This window comes from Triturus cristatus, chromosome 4_1 (genome assembly GCF_964204655.1).
Source record: "Triturus cristatus chromosome 4_1, aTriCri1.1, whole genome shotgun sequence".
Lineage (NCBI taxonomy): Eukaryota > Metazoa > Chordata > Amphibia > Caudata > Salamandridae > Triturus > Triturus cristatus.
The window spans coordinates 145,740,996-145,756,286 of NC_140585.1; the positions used below are offsets into that span (position 1 = coordinate 145,740,996).

General features: G+C 55.1%; 6 non-coding genes across 6 annotated transcripts; all 6 read left to right on the plus strand.

Annotated features, from left to right (window-relative positions):
* Positions 1 to 192: 192 nt before the first annotated feature.
* On the plus strand, positions 193 to 264 carry TRNAE-CUC (transfer RNA glutamic acid (anticodon CUC)). The gene has a single exon. It is a non-coding gene; the product is annotated as a tRNA-Glu (tRNA).
* Positions 265 to 4,634: 4,370 nt separating this feature from the next.
* Positions 4,635 to 4,706, plus strand: TRNAE-CUC (transfer RNA glutamic acid (anticodon CUC)). Its single transcript has one exon. It is a non-coding gene; the product is annotated as a tRNA-Glu (tRNA).
* Positions 4,707 to 6,405: 1,699 nt separating this feature from the next.
* TRNAD-GUC (transfer RNA aspartic acid (anticodon GUC)) lies at positions 6,406 to 6,477 on the plus strand. The gene has a single exon. It is a non-coding gene; the product is annotated as a tRNA-Asp (tRNA).
* Positions 6,478 to 9,077: 2,600 nt separating this feature from the next.
* On the plus strand, positions 9,078 to 9,149 carry TRNAE-CUC (transfer RNA glutamic acid (anticodon CUC)). Its single transcript has one exon. It is a non-coding gene; the product is annotated as a tRNA-Glu (tRNA).
* A 1,699-nt stretch (positions 9,150 to 10,848) lies between these two features.
* Positions 10,849 to 10,920, plus strand: TRNAD-GUC (transfer RNA aspartic acid (anticodon GUC)). Its single transcript has one exon. It is a non-coding gene; the product is annotated as a tRNA-Asp (tRNA).
* A 2,600-nt stretch (positions 10,921 to 13,520) lies between these two features.
* On the plus strand, positions 13,521 to 13,592 carry TRNAE-CUC (transfer RNA glutamic acid (anticodon CUC)). The gene has a single exon. It is a non-coding gene; the product is annotated as a tRNA-Glu (tRNA).
* The last annotated feature ends 1,699 nt before the right edge of the window (positions 13,593 to 15,291 follow it).

Sequence of the window (15,291 nt, forward strand, 5' to 3'; positions counted from 1 at the left end):
AAGCAGTGTTTTTTTTGTGTGTCCCATGATGTTTTCCAAAGTGTAGTAAAGACTAGCTTGCCAGTGTTAGGTTGATGTGTGTGTGTTTTCCTGCTTACTTTAGTTGATGCACAAAACCCTGTGACAGCAGCACAGGCGGCCTCACCCTGGTGGTATGTCTTGGAGCAGGTGCTGCTCCAGAGCACCCAGTGCTCCCTGGTGGTCTAGTGGTTAGGATTCGGCGCTCTCACCGCCGCGGCCCGGGTTCGATTCCCGGTCAGGGAAGGGACTCTTTTTTTCTCCCCACGGTATACTTCTAGTTTTTTTTCATCCTATCTAAACACATTTTTTAAGGTTTTACATCGCAAATCTTTTATTACATACATTTCTTCTTTACTTGACCTGCCACCTGCTAATAACAACGTCACCTTTCAGGCACACAGACAAAACACTGATAGAAAACTGGATGCTGGTCATCAAAGCTTGTTCTTCACAAAGGATGGGTTACCGCTTGGAAGAAGCACTGGCAAATCCAGGAGGCCTGTTTCTAGGGGTCTCCAGCTCTATGAAGAATCCAGTTTCAAGACAACATTGAAAGGGAGAGATTCGCTTCTGGAGCTTGCTACACTATAGCTTCGGAGATGGCAGCTTGCCAAATTGTTGACAGGCTCGAGCCAATTGTCAGAATGCCAGTATTCTGCGACCCACCTAGTTTGATGGATATCTGCTGGTTGGGTGGAAGGAAGCAAAGAGGAGGTGGGGGCTTATAGTATTAACGTGAAGCCAGATAGGGAGATGGGGAAGAGCAGCATTGGAGGGGGAGAGCAACACGGGCGGGCGGGATACTGCTCACCAAGCCCGGATTTACGCAGGATGGGCGGAGTCCCTCAGTCTCTCTGTCCAGCGGGGGCTCTCTCTTTACCCGTATGGCCAGTCCGGCCCTGGTGCCGTCATGTCTCCCAAAGGGCGTCTCTAGCCCGTCACTCTGGAGTCTGTATCCTCCGGGTGAGGTCTCCTATTCTTCTAGCTAGGGGCTGGAGAGAAGGGAGGTGGTTGGTCTGGGGCGCCAGTCATAGTCGCCCTTGAGAGGCGTTTCTAAGGTAGTTTGTAAGTGTGTCTGGACAGGTTGCTCTAAGGTGCGCAAAGTGATGTCTTAGCATTTGAAAGAAGCATTGAGAAAGGCAGGTGGCCTGTTTGTTTTCCTTTGCTGGCTTTGTGCAGGGAAGGAAAGTCTCCATTGTAGGGTTTGGCGCTTTATGAAGGCCTTGAGCTGCTGTTTAGAGACAGAGTGCTGCCTAGGCGGCTGGGCACGCTGCTCACACCTCATGCCATATAGCGCCTTGTCATCCCTACATCACCGAGCCTTCGATAGCTCAGTTGGTAGAGCGGAGGACTGTAGTGGGGAAGCTGATATCCTTAGGTCGCTGGTTCAAATCCGGCTCGAAGGAATTTTGCAAAGTCTTCACTTTTTTCCTCTGCTTCACAATTCAAAGCGCCTCTTTCTCAGACACTCGCACACCTGGGCTTTTCCTGCCTCCTCTCTTCTCCTTTACAAGCCAGCTTTCTCCTTTGGCGCAGGCGGGCGGGTGGGCGGGTGGGAGGGAGCGTCTCCCTCCCCACTCCCTGTGTGCAGCCCCCGCTGCAATCCTCCAGCATCAGAGAGAGCCAGGGGCCCCTGGGCTGAAGATCCAGGCCGGGGCCGTCAGAAGCAGCCGTGGGAGCTGGTTGCTGTGACTCTGGCATCAGGTGATGCTGCTGAGAGCGCTGCTGAGAGTGTCTGCTAGGAGGTGAGAAGGATCTTGTGAGGCAGGAGTGTGTTTGTGTGTGTATTGTGTGAGGGAGTGTGTGTGTGTTTGTTGAGCCTGTGGGCCCCTGTGTTGGTGTGAAGGAGTTGATAAATGGCACAAATTCATAGCATATGAGGATGGACAGGCGGGTTTTCAGCCACATGAGGAGCGGCTCAGCGAGACCAGGTGCAGCTGTTCCTCGTTAGTATAGTGGTCAGTATCCCCGCATGTCACGCGGGAGACCGGGGTTCAATTCCCCGACGGGGAGGATTCCATCGCATTTTTTAAAGCATGACAACTCTACCTTTATTTAGAATTTCATCTAGAATGTGGCGCTTTCCACTCATGACATCATCTGATTTACTAATGCGGTCTCATAACTTTTACGATCAATCACGGGCAATTTTTAAGTGGGACACTTTTTGCGAAGGATGTCTGCCTTTTCGTTTTAACCTTCTGTGTACTTAATTGAAAAAAGAAACGTGCACGAAGCCTTGTTATTTACATCAAAATCAAAGGACTACATGATCAATCATATGCGTTGAAGCCTGTTGTTTTTTCAAGAGACATAAATGAAATGATGGATCGCGCTCTGAATGAGGAATTATTTTTTATGACATTGAAGCGTTTTATTTATCTTTGTTTCGGTCTAATGTTTTAGGGCTTACAGGCACATTGTGAAAGTGAAAGTTCCACTGGCCTGCACGTGCACTCCCCACCATCCTCGTCAGAGATCTTATATTGCCTAGGTCCAGCATGAGTACCAAATTCCTTTCAGGCTATTGCAGTGTATTCTGCTACTTGTAGTTTCTAACACTCTAAACTGAGGGCGAGGGGAGCCAGCATCCAAAGCAACACCCTGGTCTGGGTGAAGCGCTCATGCTCAGATCTGGGCTTACTTGAGAGCTTTGACGAGGCCTTGGACGAGCTGCAGGCATCCCCCAGAAGGTCTGCTGCCCTCCTACAGGGGTCCCTGAGAAGAGGAGCAGACCCCCGCTGGTGCCCTGAGAAGAGGCACTGACCCCCCGCTGGTGCCCTGAGTAGAGGCGCTGACACCCCGCTGGTGCCCTGAGGAGAGGCACTGCCCTCCCTCTGGTGCCCTGAGAGGAGGAGCTGACCCCCGCTGGTGCCCTGAGAAGAGGCGCTTACCTCCTGCTGGTGCCCTGAGTAGAGGCGCTGACCTCCCGCTGGTGCCATGAGAAAAGGGACTGCCCTCCTTTAGGGGTACCTGAGAAGAGGTGCTGATTCCCCGCTAGTGCCCTGAGAAGTGGCGCTGACCTCCAGCTGGTGCCCTGAGAAGAGGCGCTGCCCTCCTGCAAGGGCCCCTGAGAAGAGGCGCTGACCTCCAGCTGGTGCCATGAGAATAGGCGCTGCCCTCCTGCAAGGGCCCCTGAGAAGAGGCGCTGACCCCCCCCGCTAGTGCCCTGAGAAGAGGCGCTGACCTCCAGCTGGTGCCCTGAGAAGAGGCGCTGACCTCCAGCTGGTGCCCTGAGAAGAGGCGCTGCCCTCCTGCAAGGGCCCCTGAGAAGAGGCGCTGACCTCCAGCTGATGCCCTGAGAAGAGGCGCTGCCCTCCTGCAAGGGCCCCTGAGAAGAGGTGCTGACCCCCCCGCTAGTGCCCTGAGAAGAGGCGCTGACCTCCAGCTGGTGCCCTGAGAAGAGGTGCTGACCTCCCGCTGGTGCCCTGAGAAGAGGTGCTGACCTCCCGCTGGTGCCCTAAGAAGAGGCGCTGACCTCCTGCTGGTGCCCTGAGAAGAGGCACTGACCCCCCGCTGGTGCCCTGAGTAGAGGTGCTGACACCCCGCTGGGGCCCTGAGAAGAGGCACTGACCCCCCCCCGCTGGTGCTCTGAGGAGAGGCACTGCCCTCCCTCTGGTGCTCTGAGAGGAGGAGCTGACCCCCGCTGGTGCCCTGAGAAGAGGCGCTTATCTCCTGCTGGTGCCCTGAGTAGAGGCGCTGACCTCCCGCTGGTGCCATGAGAAAAGGGACTGCCCTCCTTCAGGGGTACCTGAGAAGAGGTGCTGATCCCCGCTAGTGCCCTGAGAAGAGGCGCTGACCTCCAGCTGGTGCCCTGAGAAGAGGCGCTGACCTCCCGCTGGTGCCCTGAGAAGAGGCGCTGACCTCCAGCTGGTGCCCTGAGAAGAGGCGCTGCCCTCCTGCAAGGGCCCCTGAGAAGAGGCGCTGACCCCCCGCTAGTGCCCTGAGAAGAGGCACTGACCTCCAGCTGGTGCCCTGAGAAGAGGCGCTGCCCTCCTGCAAAGGCCCCTGAGAAGAGGCGCTGACCCCCCCGCTAGTGCCCTGAGAAGAGGCGCTGACCTCCAGCTGGTGCCCTGAGAAGAGGCGCTGCCCTCCTGCAAGGGCCCCTGAGAAGAGGCGCTGACCCCCCGCTAGTGCCCTGAGAAGAGGTGCTGACCTCCAGCTGGTGCCCTGAGAAGAGGCGCTGACCTCCCGCTGGTGCCCTGAGAAGAGGCGCTGACCTCCCGCTGGTGCCCTGAGAAGAGGAGCTGACCTAGAACAGTGACTGGTATTTTTCTGGATGGTTAATTGGTTCTTGCTGTTTTTGCTCTCCAGTTAGTTGTGTGTTATGAAGGTCCCATGCGTCTTCCAGGGATGGAAACTGTCCCGAGATCTGAGTCTATTTAACGTTCAGTAGATTGCTTTGTTGGGGGTGTGCCTGAAAGCAGTGTTTTTTTTGTGTGTCCCATGATGTTTTCCAAAGTGTAGTAAAGACTAGCTTGCCAGTGTTAGGTTGATGTGTGTGTGTTTTCCTGCTTACTTTAGTTGATGCACAAAACCCTGTGACAGCAGCACAGGCGGCCTCACCCTGGTGGTATGTCTTGGAGCAGGTGCTGCTCCAGAGCACCCAGTGCTCCCTGGTGGTCTAGTGGTTAGGATTCGGCGCTCTCACCGCCGCGGCCCGGGTTCGATTCCCGGCCAGGGAAGGGGACTTTTTTTTTCTCCCCACGGTATACTTCTAGTTTTTTTTCATCCTATCTAAACACATTTTTTAAGGTTTTACATCGCAAATCTTTTATTACATACATTTCTTCTTTACTTGACCTGCCACCTGCTAATAACAACGTCACCTTTCAGGCACACAGACAAAACACTGATAGAAAACTGGATGCTGGTCATCAAAGCTTGTTCTTCACAAAGGATGGGTTACCGCTTGGAAGAAGCACTGGCAAATCCAGGAGGCCTGTTTCTAGGGGTCTCCAGCTCTATGAAGAATCCAGTTTCAAGACAACATTGAAAGGGAGAGATTCGCTTCTGGAGCTTGCTACACTATAGCTTCGGAGATGGCAGCTTGCCAAATTGTTGACAGGCTCGAGCCAATTGTCAGAATGCCAGTATTCTGCGACCCACCTAGTTTGATGGATATCTGCTGGTTGGGTGGAAGGAAGCAAAGAGGAGGTGGGGGCTTATAGTATTAACGTGAAGCCAGATAGGGAGATGGGGAAGAGCAGCATTGGAGGGGGAGAGCAACACGGGCGGGCGGGATACTGCTCACCAAGCCCGGATTTACGCAGGATGGGCGGAGTCCCTCAGTCTCTCTGTCCAGCGGGGGCTCTCTCTTTACCCGTATGGCCAGTCCGGCCCTGGTGCCGTCATGTCTCCCAAAGGGCGTCTCTAGCCCGTCACTCTGGAGTCTGTATCCTCCGGGTGAGGTCTCCTATTCTTCTAGCTAGGGGCTGGAGAGAAGGGAGGTGGTTGGTCTGGGGCGCCAGTCATAGTCGCCCTTGAGAGGCGTTTCTAAGGTAGTTTGTAAGTGTGTCTGGACAGGTTGCTCTAAGGTGCGCAAAGTGATGTCTTAGCATTTGAAAGAAGCATTGAGAAAGGCAGGTGGCCTGTTTGTTTTCCTTTGCTGGCTTTGTGCAGGGAAGGAAAGTCTCCATTGTAGGGTTTGGCGCTTTATGAAGGCCTTGAGCTGCTGTTTAGAGACAGAGTGCTGCCTAGGCGGCTGGGCACGCTGCTCACACCTCATGCCATATAGCGCCTTGTCATCCCTACATCACCGAGCCTTCGATAGCTCAGTTGGTAGAGCGGAGGACTGTAGTGGGGAAGCTGATATCCTTAGGTCGCTGGTTCAAATCCGGCTCGAAGGAATTTTGCAAAGTCTTCACTTTTTTCCTCTGCTTCACAATTCAAAGCGCCTCTTTCTCAGACACTCGCACACCTGGGCTTTTCCTGCCTCCTCTCTTCTCCTTTACAAGCCAGCTTTCTCCTTTGGCGCAGGCGGGCGGGTGGGCGGGTGGGAGGGAGCGTCTCCCTCCCCACTCCCTGTGTGCAGCCCCCGCTGCAATCCTCCAGCATCAGAGAGAGCCAGGGGCCCCTGGGCTGAAGATCCAGGCCGGGGCCGTCAGAAGCAGCCGTGGGAGCTGGTTGCTGTGACTCTGGCATCAGGTGATGCTGCTGAGAGCGCTGCTGAGAGTGTCTGCTAGGAGGTGAGAAGGATCTTGTGAGGCAGGAGTGTGTTTGTGTGTGTATTGTGTGAGGGAGTGTGTGTGTGTTTATTGAGCCTGTGGGCCCCTGTGTTGGTGTGAAGGAGTTGATAAATGGCACAAATTCATAGCATATGAGGATGGACAGGCGGGTTTTCAGCCACATGAGGAGCGGCTCAGCGAGACCAGGTGCAGCTGTTCCTCGTTAGTATAGTGGTCAGTATCCCCGCCTGTCACGCGGGAGACCGGGGTTCAATTCCCCGACGGGGAGGATTCCATCGCATTTTTTAAAGCATGACAACTCTACCTTTATTTAGAATTTCATCTAGAATGTGGCGCTTTCCACTCATGACATCATCTGATTTACTAATGCGGTCTCATAACTTTTACGATCAATCACGGGCAATTTTTAAGTGGGACACTTTTTGCGAAGGATGTCTGCCTTTTCGTTTTAACCTTCTGTGTACTTAATTGAAAAAAGAAACGTGCACGAAGCCTTGTTATTTACATCAAAATCAAAGGACTACATGATCAATCATATGCGTTGAAGCCTGTTGTTTTTTCAAGAGACATAAATGAAATGATGGATCGCGCTCTGAATGAGGAATTATTTTTTATGACATTGAAGCGTTTTATTTATCTTTGTTTCGGTCTAATGTTTTAGGGCTTACAGGCACATTGTGAAAGTGAAAGTTCCACTGGCCTGCACGTGCACTCCCCACCATCCTCGTCAGAGATCTTATATTGCCTAGGTCCAGCATGAGTACCAAATTCCTTTCAGGCTATTGCAGTGTATTCTGCTACTTGTAGTTTCTAACACTCTAAACTGAGGGCGAGGGGAGCCAGCATCCAAAGCAACACCCTGGTCTGGGTGAAGCGCTCATGCTCAGATCTGGGCTTACTTGAGAGCTTTGACGAGGCCTTGGACGAGCTGCAGGCATCCCCCAGAAGGTCTGCTGCCCTCCTACAGGGGTCCCTGAGAAGAGGAGCAGACCCCCGCTGGTGCCCTGAGAAGAGGCACTGACCCCCCGCTGGTGCCCTGAGTAGAGGCGCTGACACCCCGCTGGTGCCCTGAGGAGAGGCACTGCCCTCCCTCTGGTGCCCTGAGAGGAGGAGCTGACCCCCGCTGGTGCCCTGAGAAGAGGCGCTTACCTCCTGCTGGTGCCCTGAGTAGAGGCGCTGACCTCCCGCTGGTGCCATGAGAAAAGGGACTGCCCTCCTTTAGGGGTACCTGAGAAGAGGTGCTGATTCCCCGCTAGTGCCCTGAGAAGTGGCGCTGACCTCCAGCTGGTGCCCTGAGAAGAGGCGCTGCCCTCCTGCAAGGGCCCCTGAGAAGAGGCGCTGACCTCCAGCTGGTGCCATGAGAATAGGCGCTGCCCTCCTGCAAGGGCCCCTGAGAAGAGGCGCTGACCCCCCCCGCTAGTGCCCTGAGAAGAGGCGCTGACCTCCAGCTGGTGCCCTGAGAAGAGGCGCTGACCTCCAGCTGGTGCCCTGAGAAGAGGCGCTGCCCTCCTGCAAGGGCCCCTGAGAAGAGGCGCTGACCTCCAGCTGATGCCCTGAGAAGAGGCGCTGCCCTCCTGCAAGGGCCCCTGAGAAGAGGTGCTGACCCCCCCGCTAGTGCCCTGAGAAGAGGCGCTGACCTCCAGCTGGTGCCCTGAGAAGAGGTGCTGACCTCCCGCTGGTGCCCTGAGAAGAGGTGCTGACCTCCCGCTGGTGCCCTAAGAAGAGGCGCTGACCTCCTGCTGGTGCCCTGAGAAGAGGCACTGACCCCCCGCTGGTGCCCTGAGTAGAGGTGCTGACACCCCGCTGGGGCCCTGAGAAGAGGCACTGACCCCCCCCCGCTGGTGCTCTGAGGAGAGGCACTGCCCTCCCTCTGGTGCTCTGAGAGGAGGAGCTGACCCCCGCTGGTGCCCTGAGAAGAGGCGCTTATCTCCTGCTGGTGCCCTGAGTAGAGGCGCTGACCTCCCGCTGGTGCCATGAGAAAAGGGACTGCCCTCCTTCAGGGGTACCTGAGAAGAGGTGCTGATCCCCGCTAGTGCCCTGAGAAGAGGCGCTGACCTCCAGCTGGTGCCCTGAGAAGAGGCGCTGACCTCCCGCTGGTGCCCTGAGAAGAGGCGCTGACCTCCAGCTGGTGCCCTGAGAAGAGGCGCTGCCCTCCTGCAAGGGCCCCTGAGAAGAGGCGCTGACCCCCCGCTAGTGCCCTGAGAAGAGGCACTGACCTCCAGCTGGTGCCCTGAGAAGAGGCGCTGCCCTCCTGCAAAGGCCCCTGAGAAGAGGCGCTGACCCCCCCGCTAGTGCCCTGAGAAGAGGCGCTGACCTCCAGCTGGTGCCCTGAGAAGAGGCGCTGCCCTCCTGCAAGGGCCCCTGAGAAGAGGCGCTGACCCCCCGCTAGTGCCCTGAGAAGAGGTGCTGACCTCCAGCTGGTGCCCTGAGAAGAGGCGCTGACCTCCCGCTGGTGCCCTGAGAAGAGGCGCTGACCTCCCGCTGGTGCCCTGAGAAGAGGAGCTGACCTAGAACAGTGACTGGTATTTTTCTGGATGGTTAATTGGTTCTTGCTGTTTTTGCTCTCCAGTTAGTTGTGTGTTATGAAGGTCCCATGCGTCTTCCAGGGATGGAAACTGTCCCGAGATCTGAGTCTATTTAACGTTCAGTAGATTGCTTTGTTGGGGGTGTGCCTGAAAGCAGTGTTTTTTTTGTGTGTCCCATGATGTTTTCCAAAGTGTAGTAAAGACTAGCTTGCCAGTGTTAGGTTGATGTGTGTGTGTTTTCCTGCTTACTTTAGTTGATGCACAAAACCCTGTGACAGCAGCACAGGCGGCCTCACCCTGGTGGTATGTCTTGGAGCAGGTGCTGCTCCAGAGCACCCAGTGCTCCCTGGTGGTCTAGTGGTTAGGATTCGGCGCTCTCACCGCCGCGGCCCGGGTTCGATTCCCGGCCAGGGAAGGGGACTTTTTTTTTCTCCCCACGGTATACTTCTAGTTTTTTTTCATCCTATCTAAACACATTTTTTAAGGTTTTACATCGCAAATCTTTTATTACATACATTTCTTCTTTACTTGACCTGCCACCTGCTAATAACAACGTCACCTTTCAGGCACACAGACAAAACACTGATAGAAAACTGGATGCTGGTCATCAAAGCTTGTTCTTCACAAAGGATGGGTTACCGCTTGGAAGAAGCACTGGCAAATCCAGGAGGCCTGTTTCTAGGGGTCTCCAGCTCTATGAAGAATCCAGTTTCAAGACAACATTGAAAGGGAGAGATTCGCTTCTGGAGCTTGCTACACTATAGCTTCGGAGATGGCAGCTTGCCAAATTGTTGACAGGCTCGAGCCAATTGTCAGAATGCCAGTATTCTGCGACCCACCTAGTTTGATGGATATCTGCTGGTTGGGTGGAAGGAAGCAAAGAGGAGGTGGGGGCTTATAGTATTAACGTGAAGCCAGATAGGGAGATGGGGAAGAGCAGCATTGGAGGGGGAGAGCAACACGGGCGGGCGGGATACTGCTCACCAAGCCCGGATTTACGCAGGATGGGCGGAGTCCCTCAGTCTCTCTGTCCAGCGGGGGCTCTCTCTTTACCCGTATGGCCAGTCCGGCCCTGGTGCCGTCATGTCTCCCAAAGGGCGTCTCTAGCCCGTCACTCTGGAGTCTGTATCCTCCGGGTGAGGTCTCCTATTCTTCTAGCTAGGGGCTGGAGAGAAGGGAGGTGGTTGGTCTGGGGCGCCAGTCATAGTCGCCCTTGAGAGGCGTTTCTAAGGTAGTTTGTAAGTGTGTCTGGACAGGTTGCTCTAAGGTGCGCAAAGTGATGTCTTAGCATTTGAAAGAAGCATTGAGAAAGGCAGGTGGCCTGTTTGTTTTCCTTTGCTGGCTTTGTGCAGGGAAGGAAAGTCTCCATTGTAGGGTTTGGCGCTTTATGAAGGCCTTGAGCTGCTGTTTAGAGACAGAGTGCTGCCTAGGCGGCTGGGCACGCTGCTCACACCTCATGCCATATAGCGCCTTGTCATCCCTACATCACCGAGCCTTCGATAGCTCAGTTGGTAGAGCGGAGGACTGTAGTGGGGAAGCTGATATCCTTAGGTCGCTGGTTCAAATCCGGCTCGAAGGAATTTTGCAAAGTCTTCACTTTTTTCCTCTGCTTCACAATTCAAAGCGCCTCTTTCTCAGACACTCGCACACCTGGGCTTTTCCTGCCTCCTCTCTTCTCCTTTACAAGCCAGCTTTCTCCTTTGGCGCAGGCGGGCGGGTGGGCGGGTGGGAGGGAGCGTCTCCCTCCCCACTCCCTGTGTGCAGCCCCCGCTGCAATCCTCCAGCATCAGAGAGAGCCAGGGGCCCCTGGGCTGAAGATCCAGGCCGGGGCCGTCAGAAGCAGCCGTGGGAGCTGGTTGCTGTGACTCTGGCATCAGGTGATGCTGCTGAGAGCGCTGCTGAGAGTGTCTGCTAGGAGGTGAGAAGGATCTTGTGAGGCAGGAGTGTGTTTGTGTGTGTATTGTGTGAGGGAGTGTGTGTGTGTTTATTGAGCCTGTGGGCCCCTGTGTTGGTGTGAAGGAGTTGATAAATGGCACAAATTCATAGCATATGAGGATGGACAGGCGGGTTTTCAGCCACATGAGGAGCGGCTCAGCGAGACCAGGTGCAGCTGTTCCTCGTTAGTATAGTGGTCAGTATCCCCGCCTGTCACGCGGGAGACCGGGGTTCAATTCCCCGACGGGGAGGATTCCATCGCATTTTTTAAAGCATGACAACTCTACCTTTATTTAGAATTTCATCTAGAATGTGGCGCTTTCCACTCATGACATCATCTGATTTACTAATGCGGTCTCATAACTTTTACGATCAATCACAGGCAATTTTTAAGTGGGACACTTTTTGCGAAGGATGTCTGCCTTTTCGTTTTAACCTTCTGTGTACTTAATTGAAAAAAGAAACGTGCACGAAGCCTTGTTATTTACATCAAAATCAAAGGACTACATGATCAATCATATGCGTTGAAGCCTGTTGTTTTTTCAAGAGACATAAATGAAATGATGGATCGCGCTCTGAATGAGGAATTATTTTTTATGACATTGAAGCGTTTTATTTATCTTTGTTTCGGTCTAATGTTTTAGGGCTTACAGGCACATTGTGAAAGTGAAAGTTCCACTGGCCTGCACGTGCACTCCCCACCATCCTCGTCAGAGATCTTATATTGCCTAGGTCCAGCATGAGTACCAAATTCCTTTCAGGCTATTGCAGTGTATTCTGCTACTTGTAGTTTCTAACACTCTAAACTGAGGGCGAGGGGAGCCAGCATCCAAAGCAACACCCTGGTCTGGGTGAAGCGCTCATGCTCAGATCTGGGCTTACTTGAGAGCTTTGACGAGGCCTTGGACGAGCTGCAGGCATCCCCCAGAAGGTCTGCTGCCCTCCTACAGGGGTCCCTGAGAAGAGGAGCAGACCCCCGCTGGTGCCCTGAGAAGAGGCACTGACCCCCCGCTGGTGCCCTGAGTAGAGGCGCTGACACCCCGCTGGTGCCCTGAGGAGAGGCACTGCCCTCCCTCTGGTGCCCTGAGAGGAGGAGCTGACCCCCGCTGGTGCCCTGAGAAGAGGCGCTTACCTCCTGCTGGTGCCCTGAGTAGAGGCGCTGACCTCCCGCTGGTGCCATGAGAAAAGGGACTGCCCTCCTTTAGGGGTACCTGAGAAGAGGTGCTGATTCCCCGCTAGTGCCCTGAGAAGTGGCGCTGACCTCCAGCTGGTGCCCTGAGAAGAGGCGCTGCCCTCCTGCAAGGGCCCCTGAGAAGAGGCGCTGACCTCCAGCTGGTGCCATGAGAATAGGCGCTGCCCTCCTGCAAGGGCCCCTGAGAAGAGGCGCTGACCCCCCCCGCTAGTGCCCTGAGAAGAGGCGCTGACCTCCAGCTGGTGCCCTGAGAAGAGGCGCTGACCTCCAGCTGGTGCCCTGAGAAGAGGCGCTGCCCTCCTGCAAGGGCCCCTGAGAAGAGGCGCTGACCTCCAGCTGATGCCCTGAGAAGAGGCGCTGCCCTCCTGCAAGGGCCCCTGAGAAGAGGTGCTGACCCCCCCGCTAGTGCCCTGAGAAGAGGCGCTGACCTCCAGCTGGTGCCCTGAGAAGAGGTGCTGACCTCCCGCTGGTGCCCTGAGAAGAGGTGCTGACCTCCCGCTGGTGCCCTAAGAAGAGGCGCTGACCTCCTGCTGGTGCCCTGAGAAGAGGCACTGACCCCCCGCTGGTGCCCTGAGTAGAGGTGCTGACACCCCGCTGGGGCCCTGAGAAGAGGCACTGACCCCCCCCCGCTGGTGCTCTGAGGAGAGGCACTGCCCTCCCTCTGGTGCTCTGAGAGGAGGAGCTGACCCCCGCTGGTGCCCTGAGAAGAGGCGCTTATCTCCTGCTGGTGCCCTGAGTAGAGGCGCTGACCTCCCGCTGGTGCCATGAGAAAAGGGACTGCCCTCCTTCAGGGGTACCTGAGAAGAGGTGCTGATCCCCGCTAGTGCCCTGAGAAGAGGCGCTGACCTCCAGCTGGTGCCCTGAGAAGAGGCGCTGACCTCCCGCTGGTGCCCTGAGAAGAGGCGCTGACCTCCAGCTGGTGCCCTGAGAAGAGGCGCTGCCCTCCTGCAAGGGCCCCTGAGAAGAGGCGCTGACCCCCCGCTAGTGCCCTGAGAAGAGGCACTGACCTCCAGCTGGTGCCCTGAGAAGAGGCGCTGCCCTCCTGCAAAGGCCCCTGAGAAGAGGCGCTGACCCCCCCGCTAGTGCCCTGAGAAGAGGCGCTGACCTCCAGCTGGTGCCCTGAGAAGAGGCGCTGCCCTCCTGCAAGGGCCCCTGAGAAGAGGCGCTGACCCCCCGCTAGTGCCCTGAGAAGAGGTGCTGACCTCCAGCTGGTGCCCTGAGAAGAGGCGCTGACCTCCCGCTGGTGCCCTGAGAAGAGGCGCTGACCTCCCGCTGGTGCCCTGAGAAGAGGAGCTGACCTAGAACAGTGACTGGTATTTTTCTGGATGGTTAATTGGTTCTTGCTGTTTTTGCTCTCCAGTTAGTTGTGTGTTATGAAGGTCCCATGCGTCTTCCAGGGATGGAAACTGTCCCGAGATCTGAGTCTATTTAACGTTCAGTAGATTGCTTTGTTGGGGGTGTGCCTGAAAGCAGTGTTTTTTTTGTGTGTCCCATGATGTTTTCCAAAGTGTAGTAAAGACTAGCTTGCCAGTGTTAGGTTGATGTGTGTGTGTTTTCCTGCTTACTTTAGTTGATGCACAAAACCCTGTGACAGCAGCACAGGCGGCCTCACCCTGGTGGTATGTCTTGGAGCAGGTGCTGCTCCAGAGCACCCAGTGCTCCCTGGTGGTCTAGTGGTTAGGATTCGGCGCTCTCACCGCCGCGGCCCGGGTTCGATTCCCGGCCAGGGAAGGGGACTTTTTTTTTCTCCCCACGGTATACTTCTAGTTTTTTTTCATCCTATCTAAACACATTTTTTAAGGTTTTACATCGCAAATCTTTTATTACATACATTTCTTCTTTACTTGACCTGCCACCTGCTAATAACAACGTCACCTTTCAGGCACACAGACAAAACACTGATAGAAAACTGGATGCTGGTCATCAAAGCTTGTTCTTCACAAAGGATGGGTTACCGCTTGGAAGAAGCACTGGCAAATCCAGGAGGCCTGTTTCTAGGGGTCTCCAGCTCTATGAAGAATCCAGTTTCAAGACAACATTGAAAGGGAGAGATTCGCTTCTGGAGCTTGCTACACTATAGCTTCGGAGATGGCAGCTTGCCAAATTGTTGACAGGCTCGAGCCAATTGTCAGAATGCCAGTATTCTGCGACCCACCTAGTTTGATGGATATCTGCTGGTTGGGTGGAAGGAAGCAAAGAGGAGGTGGGGGCTTATAGTATTAACGTGAAGCCAGATAGGGAGATGGGGAAGAGCAGCATTGGAGGGGGAGAGCAACACGGGCGGGCGGGATACTGCTCACCAAGCCCGGATTTACGCAGGATGGGCGGAGTCCCTCAGTCTCTCTGTCCAGCGGGGGCTCTCTCTTTACCCGTATGGCCAGTCCGGCCCTGGTGCCGTCATGTCTCCCAAAGGGCGTCTCTAGCCCGTCACTCTGGAGTCTGTATCCTCCGGGTGAGGTCTCCTATTCTTCTAGCTAGGGGCTGGAGAGAAGGGAGGTGGTTGGTCTGGGGCGCCAGTCATAGTCGCCCTTGAGAGGCGTTTCTAAGGTAGTTTGTAAGTGTGTCTGGACAGGTTGCTCTAAGGTGCGCAAAGTGATGTCTTAGCATTTGAAAGAAGCATTGAGAAAGGCAGGTGGCCTGTTTGTTTTCCTTTGCTGGCTTTGTGCAGGGAAGGAAAGTCTCCATTGTAGGGTTTGGCGCTTTATGAAGGCCTTGAGCTGCTGTTTAGAGACAGAGTGCTGCCTAGGCGGCTGGGCACGCTGCTCACACCTCATGCCATATAGCGCCTTGTCATCCCTACATCACCGAGCCTTCGATAGCTCAGTTGGTAGAGCGGAGGACTGTAGTGGGGAAGCTGATATCCTTAGGTCGCTGGTTCAAATCCGGCTCGAAGGAATTTTGCAAAGTCTTCACTTTTTTCCTCTGCTTCACAATTCAAAGCGCCTCTTTCTCAGACACTCGCACACCTGGGCTTTTCCTGCCTCCTCTCTTCTCCTTTACAAGCCAGCTTTCTCCTTTGGCGCAGGCGGGCGGGTGGGCGGGTGGGAGGGAGCGTCTCCCTCCCCACTCCCTGTGTGCAGCCCCCGCTGCAATCCTCCAGCATCAGAGAGAGCCAGGGGCCCCTGGGCTGAAGATCCAGGCCGGGGCCGTCAGAAGCAGCCGTGGGAGCTGGTTGCTGTGACTCTGGCATCAGGTGATGCTGCTGAGAGCGCTGCTGAGAGTGTCTGCTAGGAGGTGAGAAGGATCTTGTGAGGCAGGAGTGTGTTTGTGTGTGTATTGTGTGAGGGAGTGTGTGTGTGTTTATTGAGCCTGTGGGCCCCTGTGTTGGTGTGAAGGAGTTGATAAATGGCACAAATTCATAGCATATGAGGATGGACAGGCGGGTTTTCAGCCACATGAGGAGCGGCTCAGCGAGACCAGGTGCAGCTGT